Here is a 23,592-nt window from a genome sequence, read left to right on the forward strand (position 1 = left end):
CTCAATTTGTTATATTGCCTCCTAGGTAAGATAGGGATTTAGTTCTTTTATATCATCCACACACACAAACACACACTTCCCCCTCACTACCCTTCCTATGTACTACTCCCAGCATTTATGATTAAATAAATATTTGGTGCATATGTTATTATGGCTGAAATATTCACAGTTGAACCACAAATATATGGTTCATATACTCTTTCTTTTTTTTAGTTTTTCTTGGAGTTAACCATTGCCTCATTTTTTATTGTTTGCTTCATTTTGGATGAACTTATCATTAATTCATCTCTGAACTCAAATAAAACTGTAATGTCTTCTCAATATCTTCACAAATATTAGATAATCTTCATGAAGGCATATACCATTGAGGCTTCTGACTCCCTGGAGCTTTGCTCCTCTTGGCCACTCTTCTGATATCAAAGACTCTTACATAATAGAATGTGTGTTTGTACCAAAAACAGTTAAGTATCTACTGTATATGTCTTATCTTATTTAAATGGTTGGGTTGTTGCCTGAAAAGAAAGTTCTTAGGAAATTTATTTTCTGCATATCCCCTTTAGGTGAAATTCCATAGTTAAGTGAACATCCAAGAAGTGGAGTCATGCTCCTGGCATCCCATTGGAGATAAGCCTCCCTCACCCTCTTTTGCTGAAGAAGCTGCTCTTCCCTGACTTAGACAAGCTGTTACTGCCTCACTATAGAAGGAGCCCCTATGCAAAAAAATAATAATAATCTCTCCTCAGGCCCATTCCTCCTCATGAGCCAGTAATCAAAAGGGGATCTTATTCTGGGGTGTAAATGTTAAATCAGATTCTGGAAGAGAAAGTTTACATGCTGAGAGGATTTCAGAATATTCTTATTTGTGTCAGTAAAAATCTGGAGATTTTGGAAACGGATTTTTGATGAGTATCAACTGAAGTGAGAGAAACACTATTCTTGATCAGGCTGAATTTGTCAATATCCATGGACTTACAGAGAGTCTGCATTCAGAGATTTACTCTGTTCGCTTACAGAGATTCTGAATTTGTACATCTGGAAGTGGTTCCAACACTTGGCTAGATTGGCCAACATGAAGTTGGACACAGTTCTAGATGATGCAAAGGAAGTTTAGATGCTATGAAGTTCTTGGCATATTGTAGAAGGACTTCAAAGGCTGGGGAACATTAGAATACTGGATTAGTCTATCATATATGTCCCATCCCACCCACCCACATGCTATGTCCCCTGAGAGGACTCAGAAGATTGTCCCCTCACCAGAACTGAGAAAGTAATATCCTTTAAGTGAGATTTACTGATTGTTCAGTAAAAAATTAATGTTTACACAACACACCGGGAATTGTCTGTGCATATTGAATTTTAATTCAGTACTCACTAATTTCCTCAATTAGTTCAAGGAGCCAAAGTCAATTACAGGTTCTGTAAAGTATATTTAAGTTAGCATCATAAAACAACACAATCAGTCTTGATAATAAGTTTCTGTCAGAGAAGTACATCTTAAAACTTTCTGTCCAAATGAATGTACTAACTCTATAAATCCGTATATGTTGCATTATTATCTGACATTTATAAAGAGCAGTTTATAGAATTATTAATTATTTAAATTAAAAAATAATTGTGATGAAAACCCATGTATCTACTTATGTACTCTTAAATAGTAGTATTGTGAAGATATTTATCTAACCTATAAAGTAAATGTAAAGGATTTAGGAAATTTCATTTAATTTATCCTTTTAAAAAGATCTGAAATATTGCATGAACTAAAAATAGCAGGTTAGCATTTTTATCTCCCACTATAGAAAAATCACAGAGATGATATACAACCATTCTTTAAATCCAAACTTCACAAAACAATTTAATTTAGTAAAGGGATTGCCTTTGTTAGAAAAATTAAGTGAATTTAGATTAAAATATAATTATCCCATTTTTCTTTTACTGAGTAATATTAAAACCATCTATAACTTCATCCATCTATATCCTACTAACTTCCCTCTTCTAAATTACCCCTTCAGTAAGAGAGGCACACAGGAGTCCTGTAAGTACTTCTCCCCAAATACGTGTGAAGAAGAGGATCTATGTGGTGCAAGGGGTGGATTGTGGCAGCCATGGAGGGCCCTGCTAAGGTTTCCCTTCAAGAAAACCTGCTACAGGGAGTATAGTTGATACAGCCTCAAGCTGCTGAGCCTTTGGATCCACAGCAGCTGTCTTAGGCTGGTTTCTCTAGAGAAGCAAAACCAGTGAAGAGTATATATATAGAGAGAAAGAGAGACAGAGAAAGAGAGATTTATCTCAAGGATATGGCTCACAAGGTTGTAGAGGCTGCCAAGTCCCAAGTCCATGGGTCAGGCGTCAGGCTGGAGGCTTTTCCTGACTCATGTACCTGCAGGCACTGACGAACCCAGGATCAGCAGGTCAGACAGCAGGCTACTGGTTCACAGGACAAATCCCAAGATCAGCAAGCAATATGGCAGGCTGCTGGTCCCAAGAACCGGAGGTCAGATGATGATGAGCTGGATGCAGGATACAGAGCAAGCAAAGGCCAGTGAGCTTTGCAAGAACATCCATATAAATGGGATGCAGGCCACACCCCTGAGGAACCTCCCCTTACAACTGATTGGCTGCTCATAGCATATCTCATCATGGAGGTGATTACATTATGTCAGATCTCATAATGGAGGTGATTACATTATGGAAGAGTAATCAGTCCAATGTCTGCCAAATTACATCATTACATAACTGCCAAACGGCTGAGAATCATGGCCCAGCTAAGCTGACACATAACCTTAACCAACACAGTTCACTCCTTGTCACCTTGGCACCTGTACACATCTTAAACAATACACAATCTCTAAATAAAGACAACTAATATGTGTAGAACCGAAAATGCGCTAGCCCCATTTACAAGTAAACAAAACAAAAATATCTGATGGACGTACAGAAAGAAGAAATACTCATAACAATTACAGTCCTCATTTCCACAACTGGTCATGTAGTTGTAATTGGTATGTAGAACTACCTTCTTCCACCACCCATTCCATATTCCCTTTGCCCTCAGCAAGTACCTCAGCTGGTCCTGGTTCTCTGCCTGGTGGTGTGAACAGCCTTCATTCCTGAAGGGTCTGGGCTATTAGTAGTCAAGTTGGAATGGGGTTGTTGTAGTTTTCCATTGACTTTAATCACAGAGCATGGTAATACTAAGAAATTCCCTAAGTGGTCCCCTGTATTCCAGACATAATCTTCTTTACCTCCATTGTTGTTGTTATTGTTAGGTGTCTTCCAGTCAGTTCCAACTCAGGGCAACCCTATGTACACAGAATGAAACACTGCCGGGTCCTACACCATCTTCACAATTGTTGCTGACTTTGAGTCTGTTGTTGCAACCGCTGTGTCATTCCATGCCTTTGAGGGTCTTCCTCTTTTTTGCTGACCCTCTACTTCACCAAGCATGACGTCCTTCTCCAGGGACTGGTCCCTCCTGATAACATGTCCAAAGTACATGAGACGAAGTCTCACTATCTTCGCTTCTAAGGAGCATTCTGACTGTACTTCTTCCAAGACAGATTTGTTCCTTCTTCTGGCAGTCCATCGGGTAATCAATGCCAACACCATAATTCAAAGATGTCAATTCTTTTTCGGTCTTCCTTACTGATTGTTCAGCTTTGGCACACTTATGAGGCAATTGAAAATACCACAGTTTGGATCAGGTGCACCTTAGTCCTCAAAGTGACATCTTTGCTTTTTAAAACGTTAAAGAGATCTTTTGCAGTAGATTTACCCAATGCAATGCGTCCTTTGATTGCTTGACTGCTGCTTCCGTGGACATTGATTTTGGATCAAAGTAAAATGAAATTCTCCACAACTTCAATTTTTTCTCTGTTTATCATGATGTTGTTTATTGGTCCAGTTGTGAGGATTTTTGTTTTGTTTATGTTGAGGTATAATCCATACTGAAGGGTGTAGTCTTGATCTTCATCAGTAAGTGCTTCAAGTCCTCTTCACTTTCAGCAAGCAAGGTTGTGTCATCTGCATATCACAGGTTGCTAATGAGTCTTCCTCCAATCCTGATGCCTTGTTCTTCTTCATATAGTCCAGCTTCTCTTGATATTTGCTCAGCATACAGATTGAACAGGTACAGTGAAAGAATACAACCCTGATCCACGCCTTTCCTGACTTAAAACCATGCAGTATTCCCTTGTTTTGTCCGAACAACTGCCTCTTGATCTATGTACAGGTTCTTCATGAGCACAATTAAGTGTTCTGGAATTCCCATTCTTTGCAATGTTATCCATAATTTGTTATCATCCACATAGTTGAATGTCTTTGCATAGTCAATAAAACACAAATAAACATCTTTCTCATATTCTCTGTGGTCAGCCATGATCCATCTGACATCAGCAATGACATTTTTCATTCCATGTCCTCCTCTGAATCTGGCTGCAACTTCTGGCAGTTCCATGTAGATGTACTGCTACAAATACTCTTGAATGGTCTTCAGCAAATTTTACTTGGGTGTGATATTAATAATTTGGTATTATTAATAATTGTGATATTGATAATTTCCACATTATGTTGGATCACCTTTCTTTGGAATGGGTACAAATATGGATCTCTTCCAGCTGGCTGACCAGGAAGCTGTCTTCCAAATTTCTTAACATAGACAAGTGAACACCTCCAGGGCTGCATGCATTTGTTGAAACATCTCAGTTGATACTCCACCAATTCCTGGAGCCTTGTTTTTCACACTTCCTTTCGGAGCAGCTTGGACTTCTTCTTTCAGTATCATCATATGCTACCTCCTGAAATGATTGAATGTCGACCAATTCTTTTTGGTATAGTGACTCTGTGTATTCTTTTCATCTTCCCTTGATACTTCCTGTGTCATTCAATATCTTTCCTGTAACATCCTCCAATATTGCAACTCAAGGCTTGAATTTTTTCTTCAGTTCTTTCAGCTTGAGAAATGCCGAGTGTGTTCATCCCCATGCATCTGTCAGTTTGTCATACTGTGGTGGCTTCCTTATTGTTGTGATACTGGAAGCTATGCCACAGGTATTTCAAATATCAGCAGGGTCAGCCATAGTGGACAGTTTCACTGGAGCTTCCAGACTAAGAAAGACTAGGCGATTGGAATGCCAAAGTTGGAAACGAAGACGAAGGATAGGTAGTTGGAAAATACGACCTTGGTGATAGAAACAACATGGGAGATTGCATGACAGAATTTTGAAAGACCAACGACTTCTTCATTGCAAATATCTTTTTTCAACAACATAAATGGCAACTATACACGTGGACCTCACCAGAAAGAAAACACAGGAATCAGATCAAGTACATCTGTGGAAAAAGACGATGGAGAAGCTCAATATCATCAGTCAGAACAAGGCTAGGGGTCGACTGTGGAACAGACCATCAAATACTCCTATACAAGTTCAAGCTGAAGCTGAAGAAAATTAGAGTAACTCCATGAAAGTCGAAATACAACCTTCAGTATATCCCATCTCAATTTAGAGACCATCTCAGGAATAGATTTGCTGCATTGAACACTAATGACGGAAGATCAGATTAGTTGTGGAATGACATCAAGGACATCATACCTAAAGAAAGCAAAAGGTCATTAAAAACACAGGAAAGAAAGAAAAGACCAAAATGGATGTCAGAAGAGACTCTGAAACTTACTCTTGAACGTCGAGTAGCTAAAGCGAATGGCAGAAATGATGAAGTAAAAGAGCTGAGCAGAAGAGTTCAAAGGGCAGCTCAAGAAGACAAAGTAAACTATTATTACCTCCATTATGGAACACCAATCCAATTTTCTTTTAGTAGTCAGAATCAATCACACCAACCTGTATGGTAACTCCCTTCTTTGCCTGTTGATCCAGAGGCATGAGGAGCCCAAAGTGGTGGGTGGCATTCTTAACTTTCAATTCAACAGAATTTATGTTGTATCTCCAGGTGGGAGCATTCTTCCTTTGGAACTAGACTTCTAGACCTGCAGAGCATAGGGTCGTGGGGACAGAAAACAAAAATTTTACGAGTAGCTCACTAAGGGTAATTGTAACTGGTGCTACTCCTATTTCTACCCCTTGATTCCTGGACTCTTGAATCCTGGTTATGGGAGAAATAGCAGCATGTATTGGTTGCTGGTTTAGAGCATATACACCTCCTGAAGAATATTGCCCCAACACTGCAAGGTTTTGCCACCTAGCTGGCACTGTAATTGTGTCTTTAGGAGTGAAAGGGGCTGGGTGGGAATTTCACATTTATTGTCCGCTGTGCAGGCCTAGCATCCTGTGTATTGTGGTATTGTTAATGCATAGCTTGCATAGTTCACTTCTTCATGCTTCTATGATTCTGATTTATTTTCCTTCTCTCTTCCCTCCAGTTTTCCCATGACTTTATAAAAAGTTTAAAAATTAACCTAAGTTCCTCTTTGGGAGGTAGAACAACAAGTGATAAAATCTGAAGGGGAGACAACTGAACAAAGGCTCTTCAAGACTACCCGCAGAAGGTCAACACGTCTGGAATGAGGTCATTGTGCCCACCTCAAAGGGGAACTAACATTCCATAGATTCTTCGGACCCTGACCCTGTCCCAATAAAATCCTCTAATCAGCCTCACGAGGGAGGGGCAGATTTTGGAGGAACTCATTCCCCCCTGTCAACCTTGGACAGTGGGTCCATTTTGCTGAGCCCATGTATAACCTCCATCTCTGTCACCATGGCCACTTTGTTCATGAGCCATTGGGCAATGACGGGAGTGGCTAGGGAAAGAAGATGACTGGTTTCCACAGAACTTGTCATCCTATCCACTTGATTGTTAAAATCCTCCTCTTCTGAGGTCACCCTTTGGTGAGCATTCACATGAGACACAAATATCTTCACTTCTGTGGCCTATTCAGAGGTCTTCCCCATACCTCCTTGTCTCCAATTTTCCAATCATATTCCTTCCAAGTTCCTGACCATCCATCAAAACCACTGACCACAACCCATGAATCAGTATACAATCACACATCTGGCCATTTCTCCTTCCAAACAAAGTGAACAACCAGGTGCACTGCTCAAAGTTCTGCCCACTAGGAGGATTTCCCTTCACCACTGTCCTTCAGGGAAGTTGCAGAAAGGACTGCTCTCCACTTTTGAGTAGTGCCTGCATATTGTGCAGAACCATCTGTAAACCAGGCACAAATTTTCTCTTCCTCAGTCAACTGATCATAAGGAACTTCCCACGAGGCCATAGGTGCAGACTAGGAGAGGGCAGGTAATGTAACAGGAGTGGAGACCATGGGTATTTGGGCCACTTTCTTATGCAACTTACTTGTGCCCTCAGTCCTGCTCAGGCCCAATCTCGTACATACCACTTCCATTTAATGATGGAGTGCTACTGTGCATGTCCAACTTTATGGCTCTGTGGGTCAGACAACACCCAGTTCGTGATGGGCAGCTTAGGCTGCATGGTGACTTAGTGGCCTATGGTTAAGCGTTCAGTCTCTACTAAGGCCCAATAACCAGCCAAAAGCTGTTTCTCAAAAGGAAAGTAGTTATTTGCAGAGGATGGCCGGGTTTTGTTCCAAAATTTTAAGGGTCTACCCTGTGATTAACTAATCGGGGTCATTGCAAGTCTCCAAACTGCATCTCTATCTGCCAGTGACACTTCAAGCACTATTGGATCAGCAGGATCATATGGCCTAAGTGGCAGAGCACCTTGCACAGCATCTTGAAACTGTTGCAGAGTCTTCTTTTTCAGGACCCCACTCAAAACTAGCAACTTTTCGAGTCATCTTGATAAATAGGCTGGAGTAGCACACCCAAATGAAGGATATGTTTCCTCCAAAATCCAAAGAGGCCCACCGGGCATTGTGCTTCTGTGGTGGTTAAGATTGTGTGTCAACTTAACTGGACCATAATTCTCAGTGGTTTGGCAGTCGTATGATGTTGTGATCACTTCCATGATGAGATTTGATATAATTTGATCACCTCTGTGATGAGATCTGCTGTGAGTAGCCAATCAGTTGAAAGGGAATGTAAGTGGACATTCTGGCAAGCCTCATGGGCTTTTGCTCATTCTGGATCCTGCAGCTGGCTCCTGTTCATATGATCTCAGGTTCTTGTGACTTGAGCTAGCAGCTTACCTGTGGTCTTGCCTGCTTATCTTGGGATTCATCCTTCTTAATAGCCTGTGAGCAAGAGCCCTGCTGTCTGACCTGTGGATCTTGAGTTTGCCAGCCCCTGTGGCTATGTGAATCAGGAAAAGCCTCTATCCTGAAGCATGGACTTGGGAAGTTCTAGCCTCTACAACCACATGAGCCATTTCCTTGATATAAATCTCTCTCTATATATACTTACATGCTTTATTGGTTTTGCTTCTCTACAGAACCCAGCCTAAGACAGCCTCCTTTTTAGTTATGGGAGGAGCCAGATGCAATAATTTATCCTTCACTTTAGAAGGCATATCTCAACATGCCCCACACGACGGGATCCCTAGAAATTTCACTGCTGTGGAAGACGCCCGAATTTTTGTCAAATTAATTTCCCATCCTTTAGCTCTCAAATGTTTTGCCAATAAGTCCAGAGTCATTGACACTTCTTCCTTACTAGATTCAAACAGCATTATGTCATCAATGTAATGGACCAGTGTGACGTCTTGTGGAGGTGAAAGGCCATCAAAGCCCCTGAGGACTATATTATAACAAAGGGCTGGAAAGTTGATATGCCCTTGAGGTAGGAGAGTGAGGGTGTATTACTGTCCTTTCCAACTAAAGGCAAATTGCTTTTTGTGGTCCTTCAAAACTGGAATCAAGACAAAGGCAGATCAATAGCTGCATACCAGGTACCAAGAGATTTATTAATGTGCTCAAGCAATGAAAACACACATGGAACAGCCACTGCAACTGAAGTCGTCCCCTGTGTCTTAGTTATCCAGTGCTTCTATAACAAAAATACCACAAATAGATGGCTTTAACAAAGAGAAATTTATTTTCTCATAGTCTAGGAGGCTAGAAGTCCAAATTCAGGGTGGCAGCTCCAGGGGAAGGCTTTCTGTCTCTGTTGGCTCTGGGTGAAGGTCCTTGTCACCAATCTTCCCCTGGTCTGAGAGCTTCTCAGGAGCAGGAACTCTGAGTCCAAAGAAGGCAGTCTGCTTTCTTGGTGGTATGAGGTTCCCCAGTCTATGTTGTTGCTTCTCTCTCCGATATCTCAAAAGAGATTGACTCAAAATACAACCTAATCTAGTAGACGAAGTCCTGCCTCATTAACATAATTACCTCCAATCCTGCCTCCCTTATGCATCTGTCAGTTTGTCTTACTGTACAGGCTTGCGTGTTGTTGTGATGCTGGAAGCTATGCCACTGGTATTCAAGTACCAGCAGTTTGACCCATGGCAGACAGGTTTTCAGCTGAGTTTCCAGACTAAAACAGACTAGGAAGAAGGACTTGGCAGTTTACTTCTGAAAAGAAGTAGCCAGTGGAAACCTTATGAATAGCAGCAGAACATTGTCTGATATAGTGCCAGAAGATGAGCTCCTCAGGTTGGCAGGCACTCAAGAGGTGACTGGGGAAGAGCTGCCTCCTAAAAGTAGAGTCAATCTTAATGATGTGAATGGAGTCAAGCTTTCAGAACCTTCATTTGCTAATGCGGCACGACTCAAAATGAGAAGAAACAGCTGCAAGCGTTAAATAATCGGAATGTGGAATGTATGAAATATGAATCTAGGAAAATTGGAAATCGTTAAAATGAAATGGAACGCATAAATATTGATAATCCTAGGCATTAGTGAGCTGAAACGAACTGGTATTGGCCATTTTGAATCGGACAATCATAGGGTCTACTATGCCAGGAATGATAAATTGAAGAGGAATGGCCTTGTATTCATCATCAAAAAGAACATTTCAACATCTATTCTGAAGTACAACACCGTCAGTAGTAGGATAATATAGATACACCTACAAGGAAGACCAGTTAATAAGACTATTATTCAAATTTACATACCAACCACTAAGGCCAAAGATAAGGAAACTGAAGATTTTCACCAACTTCTGCAGTCTGAAATGGATCATACATGCAACCAAGACGCATTGATAATTACTGGCGATTGGAATGTGAAAGTGGGAAACAAAGAAGAAGGACTGGTAGTTGGAAAATATGGCCTTGTTGATAGAAACAATGCCAGAGATCACACGATAGAATTTTGCAAGACCAACGACTTCTTCGTTGCAAATATCTTTTTTCAACAACATAAATGACACTATACACATGGACCTTGCCAGATGGAATACACAGGAATCCAATCAACTACATTTGTGGAAAGAGACAATGGAGAAGCTCAGTACCATCAGTCAGAACAAGCCCAGGGGCTGACTGCGGAACAGAGTATCAATTGCTTGTATGCAAGTTCAAGGTGAAGCTGAAGAAGTTAGAACAAGTCCACAAGAGCCAAAGGATGACTTTGAGTATATTCCACCTGAATTTAGAGACCATCTCCAGAATAGATTTGACACAGTGAACAAGAATGACAGAAGACCAGAGGAACTGTGGAAAAACATCAAGGACATCATACATGAAGAAAGCATGAGGTCATTAAAAAGACAGGAAAGAAAGAAAAGATCAAAATGGATGTCAGAAGAGACTCTGAAACTTGCTCTTGAATGTCAAGTAGCTAAAGCAAATGGAAGAATTATGAAGTAAAAGAGATGAACAGAAGATTTAAAAGGGCAGCTTGAGAAGACAAAGTATTATAATGACATGTGCAAAGACCTAGAGTTAGAACACCAAAAGGGAAGAACACGGTCAGCATTTCTCAAGCTGAAAGAAATGAAGAAAAGATTCAAGACTCAATCTGCAATATTGAAGGATTCTATGGGAAAAATATGAAATGACACAGGAAGCATCAAGAGAAGATAGAAAGAATACACAATCACTATACCAAAAAGAATTGGTCGACATTCAACCATTTCAGGAGGTAGCCTCTGATCAAGAACCGATAGTACTGAAGGAAGAGGTTGAAGTTGCACTGAAGGCATTGGCAAAAACCAAGGCTCCAGGAACTGACAGAATACCAACTGAGATGTTTCAACAAACGGTTGCTGTGCTGGATGTATTCACTCATCTACGCCAAGAAATTTGAAAGACAGCTACCTAGCCAACTGACTGGAAGAGATCCATATTTATGCCTATTCCAAAGAAAGGTGATCCAACAGAAAGCAGAAATTATCGAACAATATCGTTAATATTATATCGAAGTAAAATTTTGCTGGAGATCATTCAAAAATGGCTGCAGCAGTACATCAACAAGGAACTGCCAGAAATTCAAGCCAGATTCAGAAGAGGACATGGAACCAGGAATATTATTGCTGATGAGAGACGGATCCTGGCTGAAAGCAGAGAATACCAGAAACATGTTTACCTGTGTTTATTGACTACGCAAAGGCATTCAACTATGTAGATCATAACAAACTATGGACATAATTGCGAATATGAATTTCAGAACACATAATTGTTCTCATGAGGAATCTATACAGAGATCAAGAGGCAGTTATTCAAATAGAATAAGGGAATACTGTGTGGTTTAAAGTCAGGAAAGGTGTGCGTCAGGGTCGTATCCTTTCACCATACTTATTCAATCTGTATGCTGAGCAAATAATCTGGGAAGCTGGACTCTATGAAGAAGAACGGGGCATCAGGATTGGAAGAAGACTCATTAGCCACCTGCGATATGCAGATGACACAACCTTGCTTGCTGAAAGTGAAGAGGATTTGAAGCACTTGCTGATGGAGATCAAGCACCACAGCCTTCAGTATGGATTACACCTCAACATAAACAAAACAAAAATCCTCACAACTGGACCAATAAGCAGCATCATGATAAGTGGAGAAAAGATTGAATTTGTCAAGGATTCCATTTTACTTGGATCCACAATCAACAACCATGGAAGCAGCAGTCAAGAAATCAAACGATGCATTGCATTGGGCAAATCTGCTGCAAAAGATCTCTTTAAAGTGTTAAAAAGCAAAGATGTCACCTTGAAGACTGAGGTGTGCCTGACGCAAACTGTGGTGTTTTCAGTCACCTCATATGCATGCGAAAGCTGGACAATGAATAAGGAAGACCAAAGAAGAATCTATGCCTTTGAATTATGGTTTTGGCAAAGAATATTGAATGTACCATGGACTGCCAGAAGAACGAACAAATCTGTCTTGGAAGAAGTACAGCCAGAATGCTCCTTAGAAGCAAGGATGATGAGACTTGGTCTCACATACTTTGGACATGTTATCAGGAGGGATCAACCCTGGAGAAGAACACATGCTTGGTAAAGCAGAAGGTCAGTGAAAAAGAGGAAGGCCCTCAAGGAGATGGATTGACACAGTGGCTGCAACAACGTGCTCAAGTATAATGATTGTGAAGATGGCACAGGACTGGGCAGGGTTTCGTTCTGTTGTACACAGGGTCGCTATGAGTTGGAGCCAACTCGACAGTGCCTAACAACAATCCTGCCTCATTAACATTATAGAGGTTGAATTTTCCAAACCAAAAAACCAAACCCATTGCCGTCGAGTTGATTTACAACACAGGAATATCACATGAGACGACAAAATGGTGGACAATCACACAATACTGGGAATCATGGCCTAGCCACATTGACATACTTTTTTGAGGGGCACAATTCAATCCGTGACACCCTGGTTAAGTTTACGATCATCCATTTTCATTTCGCAAGAGCCATTGTTTTTGTACAGGCCCAACAGGCACGTTGAATGGTGACATGGTGGGAATCACCACTCCTGCATCCTTCAAGTCCTTGATGGTAGCAGTAATCTCTGCAATCCCTCAAGGAAAGCATACTGCTTTTGTTTTACTATTTTCCTAGGTAGGAGCACTTCTAATGGTTTCCACTTGGATTTTTCTACCATAATAGCGCTTACTTCACTTCTCAGGGATATAATGTGGGAGTTTTGCCAATTGCTGAGTATATTTATTACTATTATGCATTATGTAATTGGGAAAATCACTACAGGATGGGTTTGGGGACCCACTGGACCCACTGTGAGATGAATATGAACTAAGACTCCATTAATAAGCTAACCTCCATACGCTCTCACTCTGACTGGTGTACCAAAGTGACATTTTGGGTCTCCCAGAATTAGTGTCAGTCCAGAGCCAGTATCCAGTAACCACTGAAAAATCTGATTATTTCCTTTTCCCAAGTGAACCATCATTCTCATAAAAGGCTGTCAATCCCTTTAGGGAAGGCTGGGAGAAAGGTTAATAGTATAAATTTTGGCAGTGCAAGTGGGGTACTTCCTCAAGTGTATCTTGCCTCCCCTTCATTCAGGTGTTTGTGGGTCTCTGTTATAGACTGAACTGTGTCCCCCAAAAATGTCAACTTTGGCTAGGCCATGATTCCCAGTATTGTGTGGTTGTCCACCATTTTGTAAACTGATGTGATTATGCTATGTGTTGTAAATCCTAACCTCTATGATGTTAATGAGACAGGATTAGAGGCTGTTATGTTAATGAGGCAGGACTCAATCTATAGGATTAGGTTGTATCTTGAGTTAATCTTTTTTGTGATATAAAAGAGAGAATTGAGCAGAGAGGAGAGAGACTACATGACCAGCAAGCAAGAAGCACCAGGAGAGGAGCACATCCTTTGGACCCAGGATTTCTGTGTCGAGAAGCTCCTAGATCAGGGGAAGATTGATGACAAGGACCTTCCCCCAAAGCTGACAGAGACAGAAAGCCTTCCCCTGGGGCTGGCGCTCTGAATTCAGACTTCTAGCCACCTAAACTGTGAGAGAATAAATTTCTGTTTGTTAAAGCCATTCACTTGTGGTATTTCTGTTATAACAGCACTAGATGACTATGATGGTCTGTAAACCAGCTCAAGTTTGGAAATTGATTGAGGGTCCGTGACTCTCTATTCTGCTGATTCGAGTTAGACTGCTGTTCACTTGACCTAGAATTCTTCCACTCGTACAGATCAAGTAAATATTGAGTATATTTCCCATCTATTTCTCTCCTAGGGACACCATTACTAAGTAGCCAAAGCCATAAATCTGTACGAGTCAGATTATTCAGATTACTGCTTTGACTCCACTGTCCATTACTGTAACCAAGTCCACCTTGTCTTTGTTGATTGAGTGCCACCACTTTATCCTACCACCGTGGGGTTCAATCAGCCCCATTGTAGTTAGGTGTCTTAGTTTAGTTAGGGCAGTTCCCTCTGTCAAATCTGACTTACATAAAACAGCAATCACAGCAGTCTTCAAGGATGCTTGGGCTCCCTTCTCAAATTTGTTCCTCACTATTGTGGTAAAAGATGTGTTCTCTGGGCATTCCATGTTTGGGTCTGTGGGTCTAACCTGATAAATCCACTCTAACATACCAATTTCCCTAAGCCTTTGGATACCTTCTTCTACAGTATACCAAGGCAGGTCTGGTATTTCAACTTGATTTAGTGTAGGCCACCGCATAATCCATGCTTCAGCAAGCCAACCAAATAAACTAACAGATCCTTTCCTAACCTCTTAAGCTGAAACACTGAATAAAGGATCTGTGCTTTGTGGGCCTATATCAATAAACTCAGACTGATCCACCTTTACGTTCCTTGCACCATTGTCCCATACCCTTAATAGCCATTCCCAGGTATATTCCCCAGGTTTCTGATTGTACATATTAGAAAAGTCAAGCAGTTCTTTTGGAGTGTAGTGTACCGCCTCCTGGGTCATACTTTGTACTTCACCTTTTGGGGCTCACTGGGACTTAAGTCTAGTTATAGGTCTAGAAGAAAAAATGGATGGTGGGGATGTGTTCTGAGAACATTCAGCAATGATTTGTAAGGCATCTGTCTCAAGCGATGCCCCAGGCAATGACTCAGACACCTCCCCAGGCAATGACTCAGACAAAGGCTCTTCAGACACAGCTGGGTTAGTCTCATCATATGGGAGTGGAGGACCTAATGGTTTTACTGAGGAGAGTGGTTTAGCAGACAAAGATGGAGTAATCTCTTCAGATGGGGGTGAGAGGGCTGGTTCTGTTGACAGGAATTATTTAACAGAATTTAGGGGCTCGGTGTCCCCACATTCCTGATTGTCTGCCCATCTGTCCCCATCCCAAGTTTCAGGATCCCAGTTCTTCCCAATCAATTCTCTCACTTTAACTTCAGACACCGTTTAAGGTTGGGAATTCAATTGGTGTAATTCAGCCACTTTTACGATAAGTCTCTGAGTTTGGTTTTTGGCAATATCAGCTCTGTTACTTCAAGAAATAAGGCTTTCTTTCAGAGCACAAGTGGAAATTTTGGGGTCATTTATGCTTGAGCTGTGACTCTGAAGCCCTGAGCTCATCTCTTTCTTTCACCACTTTGTCTAGCCTAAGTAGGACCAACCAACCAGCTTCCTTATACTTTTCATTCTGACAAAATTGTAGAAAAGTATCAAACATGCAATCAACCAGAGCCTCACCTCTCACCAATACTTGATCTATTTGGTGGTGATATTTTGCATATTTCTATTGCCACCTCACACCATGGGTTAGCAGTGCCCTCTGGTCTACTGGAAGCAGAGTCATCAACATCTTTAAGACTAACCAGAACTGATTTAGAAAACTCATCCTTATAATTTTGTTTCTCTAGAACCACTCTCAATACCAAATGTCTTAGGCTAGGTTCTCTGGAAAAGCAAAACCAGTGAAGAGAGAGCTTTATATCAAGGAAATGGCTCACATGGTTGTGGACTGGCAAGTCCCTAGTCCATGGGTCAGGCAACAGTCTGGAAGCTTCTCCTGACTCACGTAGCTGCAGGGGCTAACAAATCCAAGATTGGTAGGTCAGGTCAGACAGCAAGCTGGTGGCTCACAGGACGAATCCTAAGATTGGCAGGCAGTATGGCAGGCTGGCTCCAGTCCCAAGAACCGTAGGTTAGATGACAACAACCCAAATGCAGGATCCAGAGTGAGCAAAACCAGCGAGCTTTGCCAGAACGTCCATATATATTGGATGCAGGCCACAACCCTGAGGAAACTCCCCTTACAACTGATTGGCTGCTCAGAGCAGATCTCATCATGGAGGTAATTACATTATATCAGATCTCATCATGGAAGTGATTACATTATGGAAGAGCAACAGTCCAATGTCTACAAAATTACATCATTACATAACTGCCAAACCACTGAGAATCATTGCCCAGCTAAGCCGACACATAACCTTAACCACCACAGTAGCTTTCACACTGAGGCCATACTATCCCTTGGCTGGTCCCAGCCAAAGACTAATAATGGTGAGGGTACTAGCCCTGGATCTTCTTGCCCAAAGCAGAGCTCCTCTGATGGACAATCTTTCATCTGGTGCTGCCTCTCAGCCTGACCAAGACCTTCCTGAGCTGCACTGGAGTCGGAGCCTCCTCCTATCCAATCTCTCTCTCTCTCTCCCTCCTTACCCTGGTGGCAGACCTGCATCATGACCTGAACGTTCTCCTGCCATCTCCTGATCCCTCACCCTTTCATCCTTCACAGATACAACCCCCAACAGATAATTTGCATGTTCAGTTTTAAATTGGCCTTTGCTTCTTGAAAGACTAAAACTGACATAGTCCCTTAAAGATGAATTTATATACATTTACTGTGTTTGTGCAAGTTACTTGACTTTATGACTTGGCTCTCTTTGCGAACACTATTATGTCAGTATTCTAGCAATCATTTCATTTTCTCCCAGCCTGGAGAATTTTTCTTAAAGGGCTAGCACAGTTAAAACATTAGGAGTTTGGACTTGATTTGTACTTTCCTACTCCCTTCAGATAGCTTTTGGGATCTCTTATGTTGATGAGGACATGAAATTTCCTATAACTCATAAAATATAAGCTCTATTGAACTTGGAAAACTTTGTAGTCTTTAATAAATTCTTTGTAGTCTTTATTTTCTAATGTCCTTCAGAAATGGATCATCTCACATAATTAAAAGGTGCTTTCTAAAGAAAATTATTTCCCTTTGACATACATAGGGTACCTATCTCATATATACATACATACATACAGCTTTAAGAACATACAGCTTCAGCAAATATATTTCTTCATCATCAGAAAGACCAGAGTGTTCAATGGAATGCCAGAATTCTCTTTGATACCCCATTAGTCATCTCTCAATTCACTTAGGTTCTCACACAGGGAAAACTATTTCTTATGTGAACAATTCAAGAAATTATTAAATTGTGGGGAGGCAGGTTGGAGAATACACATCATCTCGTTTCTTCCAAGGATAAGAAGGAAAAAACTGTATGTATTTAGAAGACAAAACACAGACCTGAGATCCAATTGGATTTATCCCTTAAGAAGATGGCACCCCACTGCTATCGAGAAAAGAAAACCTTCTCAGGTCACTGGTTTTCTTTCTTGAAGACTTAATGCTCTACTTCTGGTCCCGTAGCAGGATATAACTCTCCAAAATACAAAAAATCCACTTCCTTCAACTCACAGACAAAACTCCATCTGTATCCCATGAATCCATATTCAATGCCATCTATCAAAATTCATATGATAACAAACATCAGAAAACAAAAATAATAATTTTCTTGCTTTCCAGTGAGCGGCAAAGACTGTTAGCTGTCCTTCCAAATCCATTCTCAACTTCTTCCACAGCACCAAAATTATAGCCTGTCATATGGCTGATGTCTTAGTCACTAGTGCTGCTATAACAGAAATACCACAAGTGGATGGCTTTAACAAAGAGAAATTTATTTCTTCAAGGTAATGTAGGCTGAAAGTCCAAATTCAGGGCGTCAGCTCCAGCAGAAGGCTTTCTCTCTCTGTTGGACTTCTCATCAATGTTCCCCAGACTAGGAGCTTCTCCGTACAGGGAATCATAGGTCCAAAGGACACGCTCTCCTCCTGGCACTGCTTACTTGGTGGTATAAGGTCCCCCTGTCTCTCTGCTCACTTCTCTCTTTTATACCTCAAGAGATTGCCTCCGAACACAATCCAATCTTGTAGACTGAGTCCTGCCTTATTAACACAACTGCAGCCCATAGTCCATCATTAACATCATAGAGGCAGGATTTGCAACATATAGGAAAATCACGTAATACCAGGTATTATGGTCCAGCCAAATTGATACACACATTTTGGGGCGGGGGGCATAATTCAATCCATGACAGCTGGCCAGTTGCACATTTACGAGTTACCCTTTCAGCTGGATATTGTCACGTGGCTTAATTATCTTCCATGGAATGCAAGCAGAAGTGACATTTGCTGCTTCTAGACTGTAATTTTCACTTCCTGCTGGCCACTACTCTGCTTCAGCCATACAGGCAAAAACAATTCCTTGTAGGGAGAGAAATGGAGGAGAGAAGAAACCTGGGTCCTTGAATTATGGAGTAGAACTCACAGGTCACCTGGAACACCTGTCCTGGACTGTTTTTTTAGAGAGAAATAAAGTTCTATTTGTTTGAGCTATTGCATTTCATATCTCTTTGTCAAGAATTTTAACCTATTCTAACCTATTTTAACCTATTCACAATGGTTAAGCACTCAGCTGCCAACTGAAAGGTCGATGGTTCAAAACCACCAGCTGCTCCACGGGAGAAAGATGTGGCAGTCTGCTTCCATAAAGATTTACAGCCTTGGAAACCCTGTGGGGCAGTTCTACTCTGTCCTACAGGGTCACTATGATTCAGAATCAACTCCACAGCAGTGGGTTTGGTTTAGTTAACTAATACACAATAGCTCTGTATCTTGTCTTAGCATGAAAGCTCTTTAGCAATATTATTCCCAGTTGGTTAGAGACAGATGCCAGAGGTAGGAAGGCTCCTCACCAATACCCAATAGAGGCTAATCTTACTTTTCTTTCATTTGCTCATATTTGGCAACAATGTGGGCTCATGGTCCTCAATGCACCATTTTCAATTTAGCCAATCCACTTCACAGCACCGTTTGTTCATTTAAATGAGGCAAGACTTCCAGACTGTCTGTTTAAATAAGAAATCAAGTAGTTAACCATGAAGAAAATATATAAAAACGTACAGAAAAGGAAAGGAGAAGGGATTCAAAAAGGCTCACTACAATAAACCAACAAAACACAAAAGCAAGCAGTAGTAAAGAACAAAGACAAAGAAAGCTTAAGACACACACAAAAAATAAATAAAAAATGGCAGAAGAAAGTCGCTTCTTATCAGTATTTACAGTGAATGTAAAGGAACTAAATGCTCTGATCAAAAGGCGGAGAGTGGCAGAATAGATTTTTAAAAATGATCTAACTATATGCTGTTTACAAGAGACACATCTTAAACCCAAGGACACAAATAAGTTGAAAGTGAAAGTATGGGAAACAATATTCCATGCAAATAATAACCAAAAGAGAGCTGAGGTGGCAATCTTAATATCTGACAAAGTAGACTTTAAGACAAAATCCCTTAGAAGAGATAAAGAGGGACATTATAGATTGATAAAATGATCAATTAATCAAGATTTAACAATCATAAATATATATGCAGCCAATGTTGAGACACCTAAATATATAAAACAAACACTGATAGAATTGAAGACAGAAATAGATAGGATTACAATAATAGACAGTACCACTAATAATACTTAGAGACTTCAATACACCACTTTCAATATTGGATAGAACATCTAGAAAGAAGATCAAAAAGGAAACAGAGGACCTGAATGACACTATAAACCAACTAGGCTTAACAGATATATATAGAACACTCCACCCAAAAACAGACAATATACATTCTACTCCAGTGCACATGGATCATTCTCCACAATAAACCACATTAGGTCACAAAGAAAGTCTTCATAAATTTAAAAATATTGAAATCATACAAAGTCTTTTCTCTGATCAAAACAGAGTGAAGCTAGAAATCGATAACAGAAAAAAACTGGAAAATACATAAACATATGGAAATTAAACAACACACTATTAAAGTACCAATGGGTCAAGCAAGAAATCAAAACAGAAATCACAAATTTCTTAAAATCAAATGAAAATGAAAGCACAACATACCAAAACTTACGGGATGCAGCGAAGGTAGTACTCAGAGTAAAACTTATAGTAATAAATGCCTACATGAAAAAAGAGGAAAGATCTCAAATTAACAGCCTAACTTGACAACCCATAAACTAGAAAAAGAAGAGCAAATTAAGTCTAAACCTACTAGAAGAAAGGAAAAAACAAAGATCAGAAAGGAAATAAATAAAATCGAAAACAGAGAAACAACAGAGAATCGATAAAACCAGAAGCTGGGTCTTTGAAAAAATCGGTAAAATTGACAAACCTTTAGCTAGACTGACAAAGAAAAAAAGAGAAAAGATGCAAATAACCAAAATAAGAAACGAAAGAAGGGACATTACAACTGACCCAATAAAAATAAAGAGAATTATGACAGAATATTATGAACAAATGTACAGCAACAAACTGGATAACCTAGATGAAATGGATAAATTCTTAGAAGCACACAGCCTACCCAAACTGACTCAAGAGGAAACAGAAGTCTCAACAGACCCATAACAAGTGAAGAAGTTGAATCAGTGATCAAGAACCTCCCAACAACAATAAAAAATAGTCCTTGACTAAATGGCTTCACTGGGGAATTCTAGAAATCCTGGTTGCATAGTGGTTAAGTGCTATGGCTGCTAACCAAAGGATCGGCAGTTCAAATCCACCAGGCGCTCCTTGGATACTCTATGGGGCAGTTCTACTCTGTCCTATAGGGTCGCTATGAGTTTGAATCAACTCCAGCAATAGGTTTATAGGTATTGGGGAATTCTACTAAACATTTAGAAAAGAATTGACACCAATACCATATACTCTTCCAACAGATAAGAGAAGGAATACTATCTAGTTCACTCTATGAAGCAAACATAACCCTGATACCAAAATCAGACAAAGACACCCAGGAAAAGTAAACTACAGGTCAATATCTCCTGTGAATATAGATGCAAAAAATCCTCAACAAAATACTAGCAAACAGAATGCAACAGCATATTAAAAGAGTCGTACACCATGACCAAGTGGGATTTATTCTAGGAATGCAGGGATGGTTTAAGATTAGAAAAATCAATCAACGTAATACATCACATCAATAGAACAAAGGAAAAGAACCACATGATCCTCTCTATTGATGCAGAAAAAGCATTTGATACAATCCAACACCCTTTCTTGATGAAAACCCTGAAGAAGATTGGAATAGAAGGGAAATTCCTCAGTGTGATTCACAGCATATATGAAAAGTCAGCAGCCAACATTATATTTAATGAAGAAAGACTGAAAGCTTTCCCCCTTGAAATCAGGAACAAGACAAGGGCAGTTATAATGGCTGTAATGTTAACCATCACATAAACCAGTGAAATAGAATTGAGAAATAAACCCACACATCTATGGTCAATTGATTTTTGATGAAGATGCTAAGTCCTTTTGATGGGGAAAGAAGAGTCTGTTTAATAAATGCTGCTGGGAAAATTGTATTTCCACGTGCAGAAAAATGAAACAGGATCCATGCCTCACATCACACCCAACAACAAATTCAAAATGGATTAAGAACCTAAATGTGAAAACTAAAATCACAAAAGTCTTAGAAGAAAAAGCAGGGGCAACACTCTCAGGTCTAGTTTTTAACAATGGATTATCTAATAAAAGCACAAACAGCAAAAGACAAAATAAATAAATGGGACCTCATAAAAATGAAAAACTTTTGTTCATCAAAAGACGTTAGCAAAAAAGTGAAAAGACAAGCTACTGACTGAAAGAATATCTTTGGAAACTACATATCCAACAGAATCTAATAACCAAAATATACACAAATGTCCACAACTTAACAACAAAAAGACAAACAACCCAATCATAAAATGGGCAAAAGACTTGAATAGACATTTCTCCAAAGAGGACATTCAAATGGACACCAAACACATGAAAAGATGCTCAGCATCATTAGTCATCAGAAAGATGCAGATCAAAACACAGTGAGACACCATTTCATTCCCACAAGGATAGCGAAGATAAAAAAACAACAGAATACAACAAATGTTGGCAAACTCGTGGGGAAATTAGAACCTTACCTATTGCTGGTGGGAATGCAAAATGGTACAGCCATTGTGGAAAACAGTGTGGTTGTTCCTCAAAAAATTAAAAATAGAACCACCATATGACCCAACAATTCCACTCTTAGGTGTATACCCAAAAGACTTGAAAGCAGACTCAAACAGAGAATTGTACACCAATTTTCATTGCAGCACTATTCACAATAGCCAAAAGATGGAAACAATCTAAATGCCCATCAACAGAAGAATGGATAAACAAAATGCGGTATATACAGACAATAAAATAATACTCAGCCAGAGGGAGAAATGAAGTCTTGATACAAGCTACAATACGGATGGAACCAGAAGCCATTATGCTGAGTAAAATAAGTCAATCACAGAAGTACAAATATTTTATGACCTCACTTACATAAAAAGACAATAAAAGGCAAATGTATAGTGAACAAAGTTTATTAATAGTTACCAAGGGCAGGAGGGAGGAGGAAAGGGGGGGGGTGGCTCATGGTGATGGAAAACTTACATTGATTAAGAGTATGGTTGCATAGCTGATTATTGTAATTGCTGTCAATAAGTGACACACCTGTAAAAAGTTGAATTGGCAAAAGTTGTGTGATAGATATATTTAAAACAATGACAAAAAAAAAAAAAAGAGAGAGAGAGAGAGTAGCTGCTGAGGCTGCTTACGTACAACCAAAAACCTCATGGGATTTGGTTCCTTGGTGTCTGGAAGAGTTTTAAAGTGCCTAATAGAAAAAGTTTCTTTCTTTTTTTTTTTTTAAATAGTAGAAGCCTAGATTGCCTTGAAGAAACTGTTGGTAGAATTACTGACAGCAAAGGCAATTCTGATGAGGACTCAGAAGGCAGTAAAAAGAGCTGTAACCTGGGAGATGGTGCAGATGGCAAGAAGCAGCAGCAGAGAAACCGCAGCAGCAGAACCAGGAAACCAGCATGAGACAGTGCTGGAGCCAACCCACAGAGTGAGAGAGCTGAGTGAGCTCAGGAGGGTTCCTGGTGGAGTGAGGTGCCTCCAGACACTTAATGGTGGAGCTATAGAGCTTTGGAACACTTGCCCCAGCAGGGCAGACACAGGTGGTGAGGCCTGAGGGGATGAGATGTCAAAGAACCAGAAAGCAGAAGCTGAAGAGACAAGGAACACAGGAAACAGAGTTGCCTCAGTCTCAAAGTGTAGGGCAATGACCTCTGGGGTCTCAAAGGGTGGAGCAATGGCCTCTGAGGTTTCTAAGAATGGGGTCACAGCCTTCTAGATTTCAAAGAGTCGGATCTTCACCAACTCAGTTGCGGAGTGTGGGGCTGCCTTTCACAAGTGTGCCAACGGGATGGGGCCGGATCCACTGCCCAAAGCTGAGGGGCCGGGGATGCCACGTTCAAGGGGCAGAAGAATGGGGTCCACTGGGGCTGAGGGGGTAGAGTCGCCACTCAAATGAACTAGGAGAATAAAAAATTTTAAAAAAACCCTTTGCCTTCGAGTTGATTCCAACTCATAGCGACCCTATAGGACAGAGTAGAACTGCCCCATAGGGTTTCCAAGGAGCAGCTGGTGGATTCAAACTGCCGACC

At 40.5% G+C, this 23,592-nt stretch overlaps 1 protein-coding gene across 1 annotated transcript in view; it reads right to left on the reverse strand.

The window, feature by feature from the left end:
* LOC101359454 (arachidonate 15-lipoxygenase) overlaps positions 1–23,592 on the reverse strand; it is a 125,329-nt gene that overhangs the window by 69,328 nt on the left and 32,409 nt on the right.

The sequence above is a fragment of the Trichechus manatus genome, unplaced genomic scaffold (assembly GCF_000243295.1).
Source record: "Trichechus manatus latirostris isolate Lorelei unplaced genomic scaffold, TriManLat1.0 scaffold00040, whole genome shotgun sequence".
NCBI classification, from domain to species: Eukaryota; Metazoa; Chordata; class Mammalia; order Sirenia; family Trichechidae; genus Trichechus; species Trichechus manatus.